This window comes from Heterodontus francisci, chromosome 29 (assembly GCF_036365525.1).
Source record: "Heterodontus francisci isolate sHetFra1 chromosome 29, sHetFra1.hap1, whole genome shotgun sequence".
Lineage (NCBI taxonomy): Eukaryota > Metazoa > Chordata > Chondrichthyes > Heterodontiformes > Heterodontidae > Heterodontus > Heterodontus francisci.
The window spans coordinates 13131617-13137756 of record NC_090399.1 but is presented as its reverse complement, the minus strand read 5'-3'; positions in this window follow the sequence as shown (position 1 = coordinate 13137756).

Here is a 6140-nt window from a genome sequence, read left to right as displayed (position 1 = left end):
TTACCACTCGGCCACCGCCTCCCCTCCCCTAGACGGTGAACTAGAGGGACCTTTGCACTTTTCTTCATCTGGTAATTTCCTATGAATTTATTTTCACTAGACTAGTGGAGAGGGGACACGATCCAGGTCTTTAACGTACTAAAGCAGCAGGGATAATGTGGCTGCAGAGGTCTTTTGAACTAGCATTGGCTTGCACCTTTGCTGCCTTATTGTTTCCAAGCTGGGAGTAAAGAGCTCCACACACACAGGTCATCCTCCTTGCATTCACACTGTGCTAAAGGCAGAATTTTTGCAAGGACTCCCACCACCAGACAGTACCTAGGGGGAAATGGCAGGTACACAAGCAGCGATATTTCTTGCAATATTATCACTGGAAGGAAAATGTCAGGTTTTTCACCCAAAACACAGTGCTCCAGCCTCAGCAATCGCCATCCAATATTCTTTCCCAAGACTTGATAAGCTCCCCTCCTCACTTCTTCCCCCACAGCCACCACCCCACGCCCCCCCCCACCCACAAACTATCCATCCTATCAGCTGGTCATGGGAGGGGTTTAAAGTTAGAGCTGTGAATCAGCCTTCCACTCCTTTACAGTATCCTGGAAAGTAAGACTGTGAAAATTCAAAAACAAAGTTAACTCATTCACAACCAGAAGTGGGTCGGGGGGGGGGGAGGTGGAGGGAATGGAGGGATTGGTGGGAGCTGAGGAGAAATGTTGCTTACACAGCGAGTTATGATCTGTGACGCACTATCTGAAAGGATTGTGAAGCAGATTCAATGGTAGCTTTCCAAGAGTGAAAAAAATGGGAGCGTACGATCAACTGGATGTAACTTCCAAAGAGCTGGCACATACATGATGGGCCGAATGGCCTCCTTCCGTGCTGTATGATTCCATGAACTCACTCAAACAACTGGCAGCTAATAGGATGCCGAGCAAAAATAAAAGCAACTGTACTCGGGTAAGCAAGTGGATCATTGTTCCAAGAAAGCTTTTAATGCTAGATGCATTTAAAGGGCAGCTGGAGAATTGCACGAGGGAGAAAGGAGATGGTAACAGGGTGAGATGAAGTTGAGTGGGGTAAAAAGGCCAGCATAGACCCAGTCGGGCCCGATTTGCCTGCTCCTGTGCTTTAAAACACGATGTAATTCTCTGGTCCAAAAGCCACTCACCCGAGATTCAAACTGCAGGATGCGGATCAGCTCCGAATCGTCCTTTGGGGGAGCTCGGTTTTGTATGCTTTCAGGGTTGGCCATCACCCCTTCACTGGAAGGCAGCCTTAAAAAGTAATGGATGCAGGCATAACAGTCCCCGTCCAGTAGGACAACTATAATCCACATCCAGCCATGATAGAAGACTTTGAGGAATGCAATGAGCTTCCAAGAGCCATGGTGATGCCGATGTTGGTCTGGACACATTGGGTCGTGGGTGCATTTTGCAATGTTCTGCGGCTGCCATCTACAGCACATCAGGCATTCCCTGTGGAGGAAGACACTGAGAAGGGTCAGCACTAGGGCTGGTACCACAAGGAAGGAAATGCCATAAATCTCGTTGTAACCATCAAGCCAGGGGCACTGAAAGCCAATTTCTGCCATTTCTTGCAACCCCCAGAAGACGGTGGCCACAACAAGGGAGCCGAGCACCTTGAAAATAGGTCTCCCCACGAAGGACAGCTTGTCCTGGTCTGCAAGTTGCAGCAGATGGAATGGCATTGCCACTTCGATCGCTCACTTCTTGAGCAGTGACTGTGGGAGGCGCCCTGTCTCCATTTCAATGACAATGCGAAGTGATTGACAGCATTTCTGTTTGCTTTGCAATGCGTTCCTTCTTCTCCTTTTTGCAAACCCTGCCCCTGCAAGCACACTTTCAAGATCTTGACTTAACTCCACTCTCCCGGCCCAAATGAAAGGGGGCGGAATTTCACTAATTTGCATTGCCAAAAACACAGTAATTTGGATGGTGGCAAGGTGTGGGAGTTATTAATGCAGATATGCATCAGCACAGAACCTGTCCTGGGAACAGGAGGAAGACTTTCGGCCCCTCAAGCCTGCCCTTCAATGATGTAGTGATGACCTGCCCAGGGCCAGATCCTCTGCTCATTTCTCCACACCTCACGGCCCTGCGCTTTCCTCTTCAGCTGCTCATAAGAACCTCCTATTTTATAAACGCCCATGAGAAATGAGCAATATAACTGGGCGAAAAAGTACGAGGTGGTATCCCATTGCGTTCCTCGTGTGCGCTTTAAAGGAAACACAAGTCCTCTTCCCGAAGGATCCTCCGCCTGTAAGTAGTCGCTGTCCCTCGAGCTTCCAGCTCTTCCATCATCACCACTGAAAATTCACTGGCTCTGCCATTGGCCATAAGTTCGTAACCTTGAGCATGGGACCCTTACCTGGGGCAACTAGCAAAAGGACAGGGGCGACCACATTAACCCTTCATCATCCTTCAATGATATCATGGATGATATGTATCTTAACCGCATCTCCCTGTCTTAGTTCTGTAACCCTGAAATACCCTTGACAGTATAACTTCCATCAGGTATCTCTCTGACTTGAGTAAACACCAGCTAATTAAAAAATGCTTGCATTTATACATCATGTGTCACGGCCTCAGAACATCCTAAAGCGCTTTACAGTCTGAGGAAACACTTCTGAATTGTGATCACTGTTGTAATGATACCAAATTTCACCCCCACCCCAAACAGCCATTTTCCCCAGCACTTTAAAAAAAAACACTACTCTTTAGTTGGGTTTAACCTTAGCAAAAGCAAAAATAAGCATGAACCACTTTAATTAAGAAGAATTTGACATAAATTATACAGATAAGTGGTTTTTGGAATACCCTTACATTCAATTTTAAGACAGAATGCATTCCATCGATCCCTAATCTCAAACTCTGTATCTCTGCACAGATGCTGCTTGACTTGCAGAGTATTTTCTGTTTTTATTCCATCAAAAGTAGCACTTTGCTTAAAAATTTGTCCCTTTTCAAATTCATTTTTCTCCCTAGGCTGTAGATTAAAAGAAACAGGAGTAGACAGCCAGAAAGTTGCTGTAATGCACACACGCACAAAAAAAAGTTGAAGAGGATATAACTGCAGATAACGCCTTCAAGGTTCAGAGACGAGCACTCTCCCCTGGCCGCTGTGATGCTATCAGCAGTTCACAGCTCCAGGCACCATCACGTGAACAGACTCGCAAGGGGTCGTACTGACTCACTGTACATTGAAACTTCAACCCTGGGTCACTGGTTAGGTACAGCAATGCATTTCGCTGCACAATTAAACAGATTACACTTTACTGAGTCGTTACCCAAGCACAAGATTTTAAACCGTGCAAAAGTTCCATAACAAAAGTCATTGCCATGAGCTTGTTGCAAAATGAGCAGTTTGCAAGTTTGACAAACTGTGTACACACAGTAACCTGATATGAAGTCACTTTCACTGAATTTTAGCCTTGAAAACTGTGGTCCAGGAGAGAACTACACATGGACGACAATAATAATGCACTTGCAACACAGCTGCTTTCATGTGAGGATACAGGATTGCCATTTTGTCACTGGGTTTCTCTAACTCCTGGATAGAAGCATATATCGCTGATGACCAGATAGATGTTGCTGAAACACCAGATTGAGCTGACTCGTCAGTGGCGAGTAATTCTCGCAAGCAAAACGAATAAGAGGGTCACACAAGCTTTAGAGTCAGTCACTCCATAATTATTAGTTTTTCTTTTAAGTGTGCCAGTTGGCAACAGAGTTGGCCAGAGTCAGAAGGTTGTGAGTTCAAGTTCCACTCCAAGACGTAAGCACAAAAAAACTATGCTGACCCTCCAGTAGCGAGGGAGTAGTACACTGTGCATTTCTTTGGTTGAAATGTTAAATTGCATTGATGCAGTGCTTCCTGTAATGGATGCAAAAGATTGCATGGCACTATTTTGAACAGCAAGGGTGTGCTCCATAATATTTACCCTTCAATCAACATCACTAAAACAGATTATCTGATCCTTATTACATAGCTGTTTGTGGGAGCTTTCTGTGTGCAAACTGGCTGCTGCATTTCCTACAACAGCGATTACACTTCAAAAGCACTTCATTGGCTGTAAAGTGCTTTGGAACGTCCTGTGGTTACGAAACGCGCTGAATAAATGCAATCTCTTAAAAAGTAAAACAAGTTGATTTTCCACATATGAAGAGATCACACGAATCCACTGAAAGATGCAAGTGAGTGAAAATCCTAAACCTTGAAAATTTCAGATTGTCACGCTCAGGAAAACCACAGTGCTGAAAATACAGGGCCCAAACTGAAGTGTTAGAAAAATCAACTTTTCCTTTAAAAAAAGTAGACAATGTGCTGCAAAATGGCCAAAGGTCAGACACCCTGGCCCTATATATTCAAACTGTCTTACTGTCTGTTAAGAACAAAGGAAACATTTCAAGCTAAGAGGGGTCAATTACACCCAACCGGAATCCATCAAGAGACATTTTTGAATTGAATGGGTTCTTCTGAAACAAAGGTGGTGCAAAGTAGCCACATCCTGAGCCATTGTCGGTCACCACAGGGAGGGGGCTCTGCATCTCCTAACAGAGGCAACATGATATTTTGACCATAAAAAGTAGCTCTCTGGAGAGAGAGGAGTGATCATAACATCCCAAAAGCCTCTCCAGCCGAGAGCTGAGAGATCAACATCACAAAAGCCTGTCCAGCTAAGAACTGAGAAATCCAGCAAAAACCAAAGAAGCCCTGCTACGAATTCTACCCTTCAACACAGAGAACTGAAAGTGACCATTGCCTCCAGACTGAAGGCTCAACCACCAGAAAAATCTACAAACAACCTCGGCCTGCAACTTTCAAAAGAGAAACTATCCTCAGAGAAGATTCAACGGATTTACTGTGAACCCTGAACACCTATCTCACTTCAAACCACTTGCCCTTTTCCTCTCTATCTATTTTATATATTTGTGCGAGTGAATGCGCGCTTGGGTGCGGTTGCGACTATTTCAGGAATGAATATTGCTCAATAAATAGTAAATCTTCTGTTCTAAAGCTACAAGAAAACCTGACAAATAAAACACAAGGGGGTTAAAACCCTAGTAACAAAAATACTTGTGGTCAGTTGAGAGGTGAACAGTGGGAACCACCTGACTATAAAAAGATATTGTTCCTTCATATTCCACTGCTTCCTCCAACTTTTTTTTTTGGAGAAAGCTCTCTTGGGAGGTCAAAGGGAATTCTCTAGCCCAGAGAGCTGTGAATGCTCAGTTATTGAGTATATTCAAGACTGAGATCAATATATTTTTGAACACTAAGGAAATCAAGGCAAACGGATAGGGCAGGAAAGGGAAGTTGATGTAGTTTAGCCATGATCTTATTGAAAGAAAAGAAAGGCTTGCAATTTTATAGCACCATTCACAAGCACAGAATGTCTCAAAGCACTTAATAATGAAGTACTTTTGAAGTGTAGTCACTGTTGCAATGTGGAAAATGCAGCAAGCAATTTGCACATAGCAAACTCCCACAAACAGCAGTGTGATAATGACTGAATAATATGTTGCAGTGATTATGACTGAGGGATAAACTTTAGCCAAGACAATGGGGAGAGCTCTCCTGCTCTTGTTCAAAATAGTACCGTGGGATCTCTTTACGCCCACCAGAGAAGACAGACACAGCCTCAGTTTAAAGTCTCACCTGAAAGACCGCACCGTGCGCCCTCAGTACTGCATTGGAATAGCAGCCTTGACTTTTGTCCTCAAGTCCAGCAGCGGGGCTTGAACCCACAACTTTGAGTCAGATGCATAAGTGCTGCAAAACTGTGCCACAGTTGACCTGAGGGGCCATATAGCTGACTGCCGCTCCTATTTATGTTCCTACGCCAAGCGTATATATATATATGCCTATTTGTTTTAGGAAGCCAGGATGGGTGAGTTACTTTAAAATAAAGTCAATTAAACATATTAAAAGACAAACATGATGTTTTTTGTCCTGCAGTCATCAGGACAGATGCAAGAATGCCAAATTTCAAAGGGAGCAACAATTTATAGTGCATGAGAAGAGGGTGCTGATTAGGTGGCAAGTAGACTCGGATTGGTCAAGACGTTGACATGGAGAATGCACCCTTTTCCCATGGCAATGCCTCAACCAGTTGACTT